Below are 14,970 nucleotides of genomic sequence, written 5' to 3'. Positions count from 1 at the left end.
CGAGTCATTGGAGCTGTTGTGGAGACGACACACTGCCCACACAATCAGTGGGTGCTTACCCACCTTCACAGCAACAGCCACCCATGGGTGTTTTTTCCATGCTTTCATGGCCAAAGCCGCCCAGGGGCCTCATCCCCAGGGAGCTGTTCTTGGTATTCCTGAGGTGCAGATAGGTTTGACTGAGCTATTGGTTGGGCAATGAAGTTGGTCATTTCTTGAGGGGGTAATGGGTGTGGAAGCCCCATGCCCCATTGAGGGCTGCTGGAGCTGGGCCGCTTTGTGTTCCAGGAGAGAGGGGGCTGGGTGCGGCCCGGCTGCCCCCTCCGCTTCCAGTTTCCCTGAAGCTTGGATCGGCATTCCTTAGCTAAATGCCCCTTCTTTCCACATGGCCAGCATGGTCCCCTAAGTTTCCCCTGGCGTGGTGGAGCAGCTTCTGGTGGGCGTCCTGACTGGGGGCAGTTTACTGCCATGTGGCCTGCCTGGCCACACTTGAAGCATGCCATCACACTGGTTATTGCAGTGCGAACTGCTGCTTGGATGGGAGCTAGGTGTTCTTCCTTTGCAACATGTCTGATCATGGATCCAGGTGGCAGTGATCTTAAAATGTCCTTGGTGGCTGAATTGCATTACTGGCGCAGGCAATCTGCTAGCACCGGACCCTTCGCCTCTGGAGGTAATGCAGAGGAATCTATTGCTGCCTGAAGGCGGTCCACAGAGTGAAGCTCTCACTCTCACTCTGCTTTATAGTGGACCATGGCAATGGTCTGGCTATTATTTTAGAAGTAGTACGGATGGCTTCTCGGGCAGCACGGGTTGTTGTCATGACCTCATGGGTCCGCAGGCTCTCTGCCTGTGCTTGTGGGGTGATCATAGTTGGGTCTGTGCCCATTAGCCTCTGTATGCTGGAGCCGTGCAGTGGATGGTCTGCCCCCGTTACTAAGGCTAGCTGCTTTACACAATTGTCCTCCCATTCTTGTTTAAAAACGATCATCCCTGCCCCATCGAAAACCAGCCTGCAAGTCTGTTTGATATCAAAGGGAAGCATATCATTGCCTCCAAAAACGCTATCAATGAGTGTGGAAACCATGGCAGAATTAATCCCCCTGTCCGCAACCGCTTTAACAATTGCCTGCACGTCTTTCAGATTTACCGGCGAGTAGGTTCTTTGATTTCCGCCTTCCCCCCCCCCACTCGAACCGCAAACACCAGTGTGGCTGACGGAGCCCACTCCGCACAAGCTATTTTTATTTTCCGCCAGTCTGTAAGCGGAGTTCGATCTTTCTCTGATATCCCCTTAACCCGCGCAGGACCATTGCAGCTAGTGATCTTATATGCTGCTGCTCCCTTTTTGTTAAAGCCCGAGTCGGTGTCGGAATCGTCCTCTGACCACCTTTCCAGCTCAAGTCAGAGTCCGAGCCGGAAGTCGACTGACTGGATGTTTCCGGGCTACAGAGCCTTTTTCTTGGGCTCCGACCCCGCCCCTTCTTCCAGGGGTTGGGCCGTTCCCTCCCCCTGGGCTCCCCCCACCTCATGCTGGGGGAGGTTCTTGCCTTATAAGGACCTGATTTAAAATGAGCTCTTTGATTTGTCTTAAGCTCCTTCCCGGGGGCTGCCCCTCCTCCCTGCTCGCCCATGCTTGCGTGGTTCAGCGAGCCTTCTGCATTTCCACCCCCCGCGTCATTGTTCCACCCCCCATCTCGGGCTCTGGCACCATTTTCAAATGCATATGGCCGGGGTGCCTTTTTATTAACCGCATGAGATCTGATATTATAGCAGCATTCCATGCCTCCTCTGCTAGCCCCTGCCACAACGCCCGGGCGCGCTCCCCTCCTCCGATGATGGTGAGTCCAGACTCGGGGGTCACGGAGGAGGTTCCAGAGTCTTCATGTCTGCCCGCTCGACCGGTTCAAACTCCTCCACAGTTTGTGTAGCTGCCCTGATCCCCAGCTGCGGCGTAACTAATAAACAAGTCTGCGTGGCTTTCCAGGTCTCCTGCACCTGCCAAGCATTTTGCAGAGCCTGGATAACTCTGCCCCACGATTTGAGGGTTTTCCCTGAGCCTGAGGACATGGTTTTCTCAGCCAGAGCCCTTGTGCATTCATCCCATATCTCCGGATGGAGAATTTCTACCGGGCTTTCTATAGCCCCTATCTTTCTCAGTCTCGGCACTGCGAGAATAAAATCCTTAAGCTTACAATCGATACCCCACTGGTTGTGGATCTCACTTACGACCTTCGTGATAGCGTCCATGCTCCTCGCTGGTCCAGGGACGTCTCCCCACGCTGCACTAGGCCAGCTGTGCGGCTGCTGGTTCCTCGTCCAGGCGATCCCTGAATCCCGGGTGGTAACCGTGTCCCGGGTTTCGGCACCACTTGTTGCGTGGTGACCTGGCTCAAGCCCAGCATGGCGGCCTTAACCCCAGGCCACTCGGTCCATATGCTCCTGGACACCAACGTGGTGGACAGCAAATGGCGTTTATTGAAGGGTCACAAGGGTTTTTATAGCTTGGGCAGTCAGTGTCATTTCCTTCTGCTCATGTCCGGCTGGGTGCGGCCTGGTACAGAGCAAAGGTCTGAGTGCAAGGGGGGAAGGGGTCCTGACTGACCGTAGAGCCCGATATCTTCTGCACGCATATCCCTAACTCTCCATACCGTTGTAAACTCTCACCACACACAGAACAAGGAGAGATCCTTCTGTGTGTCCACGGAGGTAAAGAATTCCTTCTTCCTAATGCGTTCCATTGTGTTAGAAAGTTTATTGTGATTGGTTTTGGTATCACTCCCAATTCCCATCACCATTCCCCATCACCATTCCCCATCCCATCTCCATCCCATCCCGTCTCGTCCCATCCCATCCCATCCCATCCCATCCCATCCCATCCCATCCCATCCCATCCCATCCCATCCCATCCCATCCCATCCCATCCCATCCCATCCCATCCCATCCTCGCTCTCCACCTTGAAGTTATGCCCATCGGGCTCTACTGCTCTCCAGTCAGGACATTTGGGAGGAACAGCATCCTGACCGTTCCCAACATCCTCCAGACCCTTCCAGAGCCCTCCAACCCTTCCAGACACCACTGACAATCTCCAGTCCTGCCCCGAGGCTGGCTTTTCCCCTAGGACAGCCCCACTCCTGCCCTTCTCTACCTAGGACCATGGACAGTGTCTCTGCTTCTCCCAGCCATTCATGGTCTTACACTTTAAAATTGGCATTTTAGCAAAGGAGTAACACTGAACAACAATTAGCTGAAAAGGTGTCTCATGACTTAGCCCTGCTAAAGGCATGATTTACACAATGCTGGGGCCAGGAGAGCTCCAAGGGTCTCCTTTTGGAATGCTGTTTATAGGGTCCCAAGAGATGGGCTTCAGTCATAACCATATTTCATCCTGGCCTCACTTTGGGCTGGCAATGTTCTGTGAAAGAGTGAGAACAGGGATGTTGTGCCATCCAGGGAAGCGAAATAATTTCCAAGGCTGTCCATAGAACCCAGGAGTTTCTTCGAAAGCAGAAGTTCCTGTGAGCAGAGGATGTTTCTGATGAGCTGCAGAGGAGCTGAGCCCAGGGGCTGTTCCTCAAGGTGGATGCCTAAGAAGCATTTCTCAGATCCCAGTGCAGCCTGGAAAGGGGGATGTGATGCACCAGCACAGGGAGGGGGATGCCGTGTGTATTTAGTAATAAGGTGGCTCAAGGAAACCTGTGCTGAGGTGCTTCAGCAGAGCAGTGGAAGGGATCAGCAGGCTCAGATCCCTGTGTCCCTGGAGGCATAATTTCTGCTGACATTTATTTCTCTCTTCTCTTCAAAGACACCCTGGAGGGAGAGCTGGAGTGACTCCATAGAGCAGTGCCTCCAGCAGCTCCCTGCCAAGAAGTAGATGAATGGTTTGATGCTGGTGTGGATGCAGGTGAGCAGGAAAGCCATGTGGGATGAGAAAATGGTATAGCCAAACTCCTGCAGTAAATTCCTGAGGCTGAAGAGCAGAATGAGGAGCACAGAGAGGCAGATAACAATGTCAAGATTCTTAGATTGCTGCTGGTGGGAGTCAGACATGATCTTAAGGTAGAGGACTGTGATGGAAATGAGAATGAAGGGAGGACAGAGGAGGAGGTCAAAGGTGTACATGGAGATGAAAGACACCTGGCAGTGCTCAGATAGCTGGGACGCACACAGGGAAAACCATGTGGAAATGACAGTGATGACAGAGATGGAGAATGCCCAGAGCAGAGCACACACCACCTTTGAGAGGTGCTGGGGACGGTGGCAGCAGTGCCAGAGATGGACCTGCACCTCTGGATGCTGATGAATGTCAGCAGGTACAGCCATGTGCTGTAGGAAACCAGAGACAGCTGGAAAACCACCCACACATACAGCAAGGGCATGATGACAGAGCAGGACACATCCTCCAGCAGGAAAAGCAGACGGGCAGAGACCAAAAAGAGAAGGAAGTCAATAAAAGTCAGGGTGAGGATGTAAAGAGGGGTGCTGTTCCTGGAGACACGGTGGGAGCCCAGGAGCCAAAGGACAGCCCCATTCCCAGCCAGCCCACAGAGGCAGATGAGCAGTGTCACACTGTGTATGGCCACGCTGGTGACATCTGTCTCACAGAGATCGTCTCCTTCAGTGGGTGAGGCAGGAGTTGGGAACACAGTGGTCACCTCCATGGATAGACTCTGTGCAGGCAGTGGATGTGGCCCCTGGCTGTGGTCAGAGTGGATGTGAGTCAGTGCTTGGAGAATCCAGGGATGGACCATGGGGCGCTCAGCAGCTCCCTATAGTGGGAAGGATTCAGTGAGGATGAGTGAGATGTGCAGGGGAAGATGGTGGGAGTTGGGTGGGATGAGGAAGGGAAGCTTAGGGCAGAGAAGGGAGGATCTGGGGAGGGCAGTGTGGTCACCAGGAGAGGGTGGCAGGAACAGAGCAGCTGCTGGAGGAGAGGAAGATGGGGGAAGGAGGAAGGAAAACATTGCACTGACCTGTTCAGTGTGGAGCAGCAGCAGGCAAAGGGGGTCTGTGCAGATCAGTGGCACTTCCTGGTACCTCTTGCCCCTTTGTGATCCATGTCCTGAAGTGGCTCCTCCCAGGTCAGTAACATGAAGGAGAAAGTGCCCAGATCACCAGGAGCTCCCCATTCTTGTCCTGCTGTGTCCTCTCTGTGCCTTGTCCCACTGTTGTTTCGCAAGGCTTGGTGGGGGTCACAGAGCAGTCAGAAGTTGTTTTAGACCTTTGGATCCATCAGAGTTCCACAGTCTCTGGGTTATTGATATTGATTTTTTTTCTCCTGTAAAGTAAGTGATCTTTTTCTTTGTTGTGAGAAATGTCACTGCACTTGTTAAAATCTTAAAAAGTTTATTAAAATACAACAAGGGTCAGAACAAGTTAAAAGGAAGAGCTCTGGGTGCTCACCTGCAGCCAGAGGCACAGCACACAGACACACAAGGAGCAGGCCTTATATACTCTTAGTAAGCCAAGCCTTTGGTAAGCCAAGCCCCACATTCAAACAAATTCCACTCCTCCTGTTGGGAATGAAGAGTCAGGAAAACCATATAAATATGAGTGCTTAGGAAAAGATTTTGAGAATATAGAAACCATAAGCGAGATTGAAATGAAAGCCATCTTTGAGATACCAAACCTTAGTTAGTAAATAACTAGAAGACAATAGGATGGCCAGCCGAAAATATTCTCTCTTGATAGAACAATGCCTTCTGCTGGAGAGCAGGTCCAAAGGTCAGAGAAGACCCTGCTACCTTGGCAGAAGGGGTCCAAAGAGTAGTTTTTAGGGTTTAAAGTATAACACATAATGGTAATGTAATGATTCTTATAGGCTGTATGTAAATGCTATAGGATTTGTATCTTGTATTAGATTGGTTAGTGGAAATCAGAATATTCAACAGAGAAGAAGATTTATTGTATTGTAAACGGGAGAATCGCTCTCTTATTTCTCTCTCTTGCTCTTACTTTCATACTTCCTTACTTCTGTCTCTTACCCCCACTCTCTTTCCGTCCTGCTCTGAGTTGTGTCTGGCAGCTCACTGCAGGACCCTGTATACCTACGCCCTTTACAATAAACTGCAAACTTCAAGACCAGCTTATAGAGAGCACCTGAGTTTGTCCTGACGACTGTCCCCCCTACATAGACTCCCACGCCTCCGACACAGCTCCTCCTTCATCCTGCCTTCCTGGAGCTTGTGCAGCCCTTGTGGCTTCATCTCCACACAATGATCAGAGATCAGCATTACAGCATTCAACATGAACACAACACTCACATTAGAAAAACTCCACATCTGAACAGAGCTTCTTTTAACATGATAACACACATAATATTCATTCAACATTTGTGAGAGCCAATCACCATACTACCTGTTTATAACATTTTGAATGTCTCCTCATTTTCACCTAATTAGAAACACTCTGTTGCAGGAGAGTGTCCCATTCTCCAACTTCCTTCCCTCACCTGACAGGTTTCTACCATTCCTCATTTCTTGTTCCTGAAGAGTCATTGTCCCTCCAGTAGAAGAGGGATGCTAGTGGTGCTGGTGTTTCCAGCACTGCCAATGCTGGTGAAGCATCTGGGTACTTCTCAGAAATAATTGCCTTTCTGGAAAGAGGTCTGGGATCATTGCCAAAACCTGTCCTGGGCCCAAGGAAGCACAACTGAGCCATGAATTCCCAGTTTTCATTCTAATGTGGGCTCACATAGCCCAAGAGGACAGCAAACAGTCGCTTTGTATTGATTTGGCACAGCCTGGTTTTTTTGGTAGCAGGGGAGGGCCCTGAGTTCACAGAGCTGGCTTCTGTGAGAAGCTGCTGGAAGCTTCTACCATGTCCAACAGAGCCAATTGCTGATGGCTCTGAAGATGGACATGCTGCTGGCCCAATTAGAGATGTTGCTAACCCCTCTGTGATGACATATTCAAGAAGAATATCCAAGCAGCACACACGCAGTTTTTTCCAGCAGTGATGAGGCACTGCTGCCAGGGCCATCCTGGTGCAGCGTGCAGCAGTGTGCTGCTGTGGCCACCACAATCTCGATGTGGCTCACAGCAAGCCTTGCCTGCCTGGCCATCCTCAGCCAGCCGTGCCATGGGCTGAGGGCAGGGGTGACAGCGGCAGCTTCTCCTTCTCAGTGCCCCGCATGAAGAGAAGTGTTAAATTGTACCAGTTCTGCAGCAGCTGCCACTGCCCACACGGTGACAACGGGGTCGTCTGGCCAGTGGTGAAAACATGGTGAGCGATTTCCCATCGTGGAACCTGGGCAAGATCAACCTCTCAGCACTGCAGAATTTTGCAAGGATCTTTGAACTGGTAGAACTTGTTGGGAATGGTACCTAGGAGCAGCAGTTTTCCTTCTGGTCAGAGAAGAGCAGGAAGTGAGAACGTCAGGGAAAACAACGTGGTGGCACCAAGGTCTATGGAAAAAAGGGGGAAGAAGTGCTCCAAGAGTCACAGCTGAAATTCCTCTGCAAGCTGCAGAAAGGTGTATGATGAAACAAACTGTGCCTCTGTGTTACTGTAAGGGGTTACGGGGTGGCGAGTGAACACAGTAACATGACTCCTCTTGCATGGTGCAAGGAAGAGCAAGAAAGAGCAATTTATTGAAGAAAGCCATGGTTTTCAATTAGAGAGTTTGTGCAAATCAAAATACAGAAGATTCATTGCTCTGAGAAGGGAACATCTCCTGTCCCAGGCTTTCTCACGGATCCAACAGGTATTTATATTTTGTTATAATTCTTTCTCTTACGTTTACATTAGAGAAAGATATCTAGCTTGGGAAAAACCCTAGCTGAGCCCGAGAAAGTTAGACAGGAAAAATCCTTTAAGATTTTCCCTGGGCCTGTAGTGGCCACACCCCTGCAGTCCATGAAGTCCCTAGGGGATGCAGAAACACACTTGAAGCTTGTGGGAGAAGTGCTCAAGCTGGAGCCAGGTGCATGCCAGAGAAATCTGTGGGAGACCCGAGTGCAGAGAGAGGACTCCTGCTTCCAGCAAGAAAGAGAGCCCTTGCTTCCAAACTAGAGCAGCCTACCTTTGGAGGACTGCACCCTATGGAAGAGTGACCCACGCCATAATGGCTTTGAGAAGACTGTTTGTCCATTGGAAGGACTCATGTTGCCACAGTTTTGGCAGGACTGCTGCTCCTGAGATTAGAGCCACACTGGAGAAGTTCATGGAGAACTATCTTCTGTGGGAGAGACCCCATGACATGGCAGAAAAACTCCTCTCCGTGAGCGAACAGAAGAAAATCTCGAGTGATAAACTGACCAAAACTCCCATGGCCTGTCTCCATGCACAGTTGGTGGGAAGGAGGGAGGGGCTGCGAGGGAAAAAGGTGTTTTAAAGTTTTATTTTACTTCTCATGATCGTCCTCTGATTCTGTGTCACAATCCACTCAACCCGAGCAGGAGTCATGATGGTTCATTTGACCCCAGGGTGCAAAAGACAAAAAGCAAGGAGACTCAAGTTTTATTCAGCAGCAAGCAGCAATGCAGTTTATTGCATTCCAACAATTCACTTTTGCAACAGAAGAGAGAGAGAGAGAGAGAGAAAGGGGTAAAGGAAATGAAGTAGAAGGGGAAAAAGAGAGACAAAGGATGGGGATATAGCTACCAACAGAAGGCACAAGTCCTCAAGTCGTCTGATGATAGACACGTCTTCAATCCATTGGGGAGAAAGAGATCTCAAAGTCTCTTTAAGAAAGTCACTTTTTATAGTCCTTTTCCAAAGCGAGTGGCCTCTGGCCAAAGGGTGGGGAGATTTATGGACTACTGTATGCAGAGAAAGAAACAGTATGCTCAAAGAAACATGTGCTGGAACAGGATGCTATAACCAGTACCCTGCTCGAGAGCAGCGTACCATGGCAAGCATCAGACACACCTATAAACAATCCTTGACAAACATCCACTTTGGCCAGGCCAGAACTCATGTCCAGAGCGAATGGTGGGGTCCTGGGGTCTCAGTCTCTGATGATGGTTGTGAGGCAGATCAGAGAAACTTTGGACCGACTCTTACATTCTGTCAATAATAAATTTGCTTAATACCATTAAATTTGAACCTATTTTTTTTTTATTCTGAGAGTGTTTTTTCTCCCAGTCCTCATCTCAACTCATGAGTCCTTTTTTAATTTTTGTTTCCCTGCCCTCTGTCCAGCTGAGAGCAAGAGAAGGTGAGCAAACGGCTTTCAGGGGTGGCTGATGTTTGGCCAGTGTCAGACCAGGACATGCTTTCATCCAGGCTATTGGCATTAGAGCTCACATTCCTTACTCCCAATACCCTTGATGATGCAATAAAAGCAACTGGAGAGCAGATTTTGGGGTGCTGTGGTCCCATTTCCAGCCCTTCACCAGAGCTCATCTTCCTCCTCCTCAATCTTGGGAACACTTGTGGTTGTTTTTGTCTGATGTCACTCTTTTCTCATCAGGGCCACGTTCCATTAGGCCAGGCTGCTTCAAACCCCATCCAATATGGTCTGGAATACTTCCAGGGATGGGGCAGCCACAGTTTCTCTGGGAACCTGTGCCAGGCCTCACCACCCACACAGGGAAGAATTTCTTCCTAGTATTCCACTTAACCCTGTTCTCTGGCAGTGGGAAGCCACTGCCCCTTGTCCTGTCAATTCAGGCCTTTGTCCAAAGGGCCTCTGTAGTTCTTGGAGCTTCTTGAGGCTCTTGAAGTGGCTCTAAGGTCTCCCTGAAGCCTTGCCTCCTCCAGGCTGAACACTGCCAGCTCAGTAAATTCAGCAAAGCCACAGGGATGGGGTTGATGCCCCGTGGAGCCCATGGCGAAAAACACAGATGTCACCCTGCCCCTGGAAGGGAGTGGCTGTGCTGAGGACTACAGACTTCCCCTCCCCTTTTAGCTGTATCATCTGATCCCCCTGAGGGAGCGGCCAAAGCCAGGGCAGAGGAAGAATTTGTGAAGGCACAAAACCACTAGAAAGAATATCAGTAAAAAACCAGGTGTAATATTAAGCAACCGACCGAAGTACTGTCCCTGTGTGTGTTTCTGTGTGTTCAGGTGTGTGTGACAAAAGGACAGTGAGGATAAGGAGAAAAAGAAATGGCCTAAAAAGTTTACAGCACACAAACTTAACAGTGCTTCAGTTATACCTTAAACTTAGCACACTCAACAGGGGAATAACACTTAACAGCGTCTAACATAACTCATGCCTTGTACTTCTTTACAGGCCTGACTCACTCAGATGTCTCAGGCACTAAAACGCCTGAGAGAGCAGCATTGCTCCCACATTTGCCATGGCAGATGCACACGTGTGTGCACACAGACAGAGCCAGTGCAGAGTCCCTGTGAGAAATTCCCCTTGGAGGCAGGGAAATGCTCACTGTGGATCCGTTTGCATCTCCTCACTGTGCCAAGGGCTGAGCCTCGAGCAGTGGGGGGATTGGCCCAGGACCCGTCGGTGTTCGGGGATCACCCGAGGGCAGCAAACGGGAGAGATCCCGGCTGGGAGAGGCCCCACTCCCAGGGAGGTTCTGGTCAGCACTGCTGGGGCCCAGGAGAGCTCCAAGGGTCTCCTTTTGGACCACTGTTTACAGGGCCCCAAGGGATGGGCTTCAGTCACAATCAAGTTTCATCCTGGCCACACTTTGGGCTGGCAGCTTTCTGTGAAAGTGTGAGAACAGGGATGTTGTGCCATTCAGGGAAGTGGAATAATTTGCAAGTCTGTCCATAAAACCCAGAAGGTCGTTGGATAGCAGCAGTTCCTGGGAACAGAGGGTGTTTCTGATGAGCTGCAGATGAGCTGAGCCCAGGGGCTGTTCCTCAAGGCGGATACCTCAGGAGCATTTCTCAGATCCCAGTGCAGCCTGGAAAGGCGGATGCACCAGCAAAGAGAGGGTGACACTTTAGAGATTTATTCATCAGGTGGCTCAAGGAATCCCTCACCCACTGTCCCAGGCTCCCTCAGCAGTGCAGCAGGAGGAATGACCAGACTCTGAGCACAGCTTCCATGGCAGGATCATCGATATCAGCAGGGTTTTCTTCTGGCTCCTCAAAGATCCTCTGGAGCGAGAGCCGTAGGGACCCTATAGAGCAGTGCCTCCAGCAGCTCCCTGCCAAGAAGTAGATGAAGGGTTTGATGGTGCTGTAGATGCAGATGAGCAGGAAAGCCTCCTGGGAGGAGAAAATGGTATAGCCAAACTCCTGTAGGAATTTCCAGATGCTGAGGGGCAGAGTGAAGGGCAAAATGAGGCAGATAACAATGTCGAGCCTCTTGGGTTTCTGCGGGTGTGAGCCAGACTTGACCTAAATGAAGAGAACTGTGCTGGAAATGAGCGTGAAGGGAGCACAGAGTAGGATGTTGAAGGCGTACATGGACATGAGAGACACCCGGCAGTGCTGAGATAGCTGGGACGCACACAGAAAAATTACTGCGGTATAGAGAGCAATAACAGTGATGGAGAATGCCCCAAGCAGGGCAGACACCACCTTTGTGCGGTGCTGGGGACGGTAGCAGCTTTGCCAGACCCAGCAGTGGATGAACCTGCACCTCTGGATGTTGATGGCTGTCAGCAGGTACAGGCCCAGGCTGCTGTACATCAGTGATAGGCAGAAAACCAACCACACATACTGCAAGGGCATGATGACAAAGCAGGACATGTCCTCCAGCAGAAAAAGCAGACTGGAGGGCACCAGATGGAGGAGGAGAAGGAAGTCAAAAATAGTCAGGTCGACAATGAAACGGGTGGGGCTGTTCCTGGATAAACAGCGGGGGCCAAGCAGCCAAAGGCAGCCCCGTTCCCAGCCAGCCCACAGAGCGAGATGAGCAGCGTCCCACTGTGTATGGCCACGTTGGTGACATTTATCTCGCAGAGATTGTCCTCTTCAGTGGCTGAGGCAGGAGATGGGGGCACTGTGGTGATTTCCATGGATGGACACTGGACAAGCAGTGGGATGTGGTCCCTGGCTGTGGTCAGAGGGGCTGGGAGTCAGTGCTTGGAGAATCTGGGTTTGGACCATGCGGCTCCTCAGCAGCTCCCTGCAGTGGGAAGGATTCAGTGGGGATGGGTGAGATGTGGAGGGGAGATTATAAATTGTGGATTATGGTAGGGTTGGGCTGTTTTGGCAGGAAGGGCAGAAGGGAAGATTAGGGAGAGCAGGGAGCACCTGGGGAGGGCACTGTGGTAATCGGGAGAGGGTGGCAGGAACAGAGCAGCTGCTGGAGGACAGGAAGGTGGGGGAGGGAGGAAGGAAAACATTCCACTGACCTGTTCACTGTGGGGCAGCAGCAGGCAAATGGGGTCTGTGCAGATCAGCGGTGCTTCCTGGTACCTCTTGAACCTTTGGGATTCATGTCCTAAAGGGACTCCTCCCACGTCAGAAACATGAAGAAAGAGAAAGTGCCCAGATCACCAGGAGCTCCTCAGTCCTGTCCTGCTGGCTTTCTCTGTGCCTTGTCCTGCTGTTTTTTCCCAAGGCTGTCTGGAGTCACGGGAGAGTCAGAAATTGCATTTTTGTCTTTGTCAGAATTTCACTTCCTCAGAGATATTTGTCTTTTTTTTTTTTTCCCTGCACCAGAGGAAGTCGCTTGACATGTAGATTTCTTTGAACGGCTCCTCATTTCCTGCAGATTGGAAACACCCTTCTTAATGGGACATTCTTCATCTGCCTCCCCACTCTCAGCAGGTTTCTTACACTCCTTCTTTCTCTTCCTTGGGGGGTCATTGTCCCTGCAGCAGCAGAGGGATACTGGTGGTGCTGGTGGCACTGGAATGCTTCCAGTGCTGGCACTGTTGGCAGCACTCTAAAAATGTGGCTGCTTGTCAGAAACAATTCCCATTCTTGGACAGGCTCCAGAATCATTGCCAAAACCTTCCCTGGGCTCATGGGAGCACAGCTGAGCCAAGAAAACCCATTTTTGTAATTCTAGTGCAGGCTCACACAACCCAAGAAATGCGCAGCAATCAGCTGCTTGCAGCCAGGTTATCAGCATTTATACAACATTAATTACTGCCAATTCCCTTAATGAGGTACTGAAAACTATTAGAGACCTATTAGAGCCATTGGAGATTTTGGGGTGCTGTGATCCTTTTTCCAGCCCTTATTGGAGCTCATCCTCCTCTTCCTCTGTCCTGGGAACACTTGTGTTTGTTTTTACCTGACCACATTCCTCTGGGCAACCTGTGCCCAGCATCCTCACAAGGAAGGAGTTCTTCCCAAAATCAAGTCTGAACCCACCCTCTCTCAGTGGGAAGCTGTGTTGGGTTGCAATACAGGATGTGGCCAGAAATGTGTATTCTATCACCATCTGTTGAAGCCGGGTAGGGCAGTGACCCTTATCTCCGTGGCACATATTATCTGCTAATGGTCCATCTTTAAGACCTGGTGGGGCAACAATCTTTATCTTTTCCACAACACATCCTCCCTCCAAGAAGATATCATCTGCTGCTGGGTCATTAAGGCCATTAAGATAAAATTACATCATCCCATTGAGCGATGCTCCAGCCCGGGGGAGGAGCCAAGCCTTTCCTACCTAGATAAAAACTGAGATTTTGGACACCAAGATACCTTCTTTCCACTGGATTCCAGAAGAAAACTGGACCTTTCCACATCATCCCTGGGCCTTCAGAGGGAAACTGCACCCCTCTACAGGACCACTGCTTCAGCTGAACCACATCTGCCACTGCAGGAGGACTGTAGCCACAATTCAATTGGACTGCTACCAATAGCCTGACTGATGGGGTGTCAGGTTGTATTCTGACTCTGTCATTGTTTTAGGATTGTTCTTTGCAATACTGTATTTCTATGTTAATTTTCCTAGTAAAGAACTGTTGTGCTTTGCCTGAAAGCCCCCTAATTCTAAAATTATAATAATTTGGATGGAGGCAGTTTACCTTCTCCATTTCAAAGGGAAGCTTCTGCCTTTATTGGCAGACACGTGTCCTTCAAACAAGGACAGATTTTGGCTCCCAATGTGGGGCACGAGGGCATCAAGAGATAAAAGGAATAACAGTTCTTAAGTGGCCTAATTTTTGTGTGCTGGATATATGTCCTGCTTTGAAGGACAAGTGTCTGCCAGTAAAGGCAGATATTTTCCTTTGAAACAGAGACCCGAATTCCACTCCCCCCAAATATTACAAACGTTTGAATCAAGGACTGAGGCAGAGATAAGGGGGTAGGAATAACAGCTCTTTTACTAATATATCTAACTGTACCAGCAGAAACAATAGCAGTTGTTAAAATTACTAAGAGAACAGAACAGATAACTCGGTTCCAGTCCTTTCTTTAGCTGTGGGCACACTCTTTCTGCCTTAGAGGTGGACGGGAGCAGAGGCAGGAGGGGGAGGCAGCGGCTGCGCTGGTCTTGATGCCTTCAGATCCCAGCTTTCTGTTCTGCTTGGGTATGCTTTCCGTTGTGCTTTAGGGTGATAAAGGTGAAACAGTCTGATACCAGCTATGGGCTCAAGGACAGTTTCTTGAGACTCCAGGCCCAAAGTATAAACAACGTGAGAAGAGGAGGGCGGGCCAGCCAAGAGAAGAGGAGGAGGACACCTTACAATTTGAAACTATTAATTGGATGGTTGACTCCTGTATGTAAATGGACTGAAGTCTATAAAAATGTAAAATCATGTGACCAAGCCCTCTTTTGCATCCACCTTGGAGCCACTCGGGCAGGGCAGGGGCCACGCTGTGGCACTGTTGCTGCCAGGGTGTGGCCTTTGAAGGCCTCTCAATAAATACCTATTTATTTCCCCTAACTCTGTGTGATCTCTGTTCCAGCTCCTAAAGGCAACAGTCTCAGGGGGGAGCGGGCTGGAGTGGGCAGCTCCTCGCTCACCGTTGGTGTCCGGGTGATTCGCTGTGTCTGCAGAGGCAGGAGGCTGCAGCAGGACAGGTGCGGGGCAGGTGCAGGGCAGGTGATCGCAGAGGGTCTGGCTCTCCTGCCTTTGGCTGCGTGGCTCCAAGACTGGGGGGATCCTCCTCCGAGCTCGCCGGAAACACACGTCCCCCCCCCGGAA

At 50.5% G+C, this 14,970-nt stretch overlaps 1 long non-coding RNA gene and 1 pseudogene across 1 annotated transcript in view; both read right to left on the bottom strand.

Moving 5' to 3' along the window:
- Positions 1-3,523: 3,523 nt before the first annotated feature.
- Positions 3,524-12,455, bottom strand: LOC130253459 (mas-related G-protein coupled receptor member H-like; annotated as a pseudogene).
- Positions 12,456-14,217: 1,762 nt separating this feature from the next.
- Positions 14,218-14,970, bottom strand: part of LOC130253481 (uncharacterized) — a 33,368-nt gene continuing 32,615 nt past the window's right edge. Inside the window, exon 3 of the long non-coding RNA XR_008840562.1 lies at positions 14,218-14,253. This is a non-coding gene — a long non-coding RNA (uncharacterized LOC130253481). The remainder of the gene's footprint in view (positions 14,254-14,970) is intronic.

The sequence above is a fragment of the Oenanthe melanoleuca genome, chromosome 5 (genome assembly GCF_029582105.1).
Source record: "Oenanthe melanoleuca isolate GR-GAL-2019-014 chromosome 5, OMel1.0, whole genome shotgun sequence".
Classification (NCBI taxonomy): domain Eukaryota; kingdom Metazoa; phylum Chordata; class Aves; order Passeriformes; family Muscicapidae; genus Oenanthe; species Oenanthe melanoleuca.
This window is presented reverse-complemented; position numbering and strand designations above follow the sequence as displayed.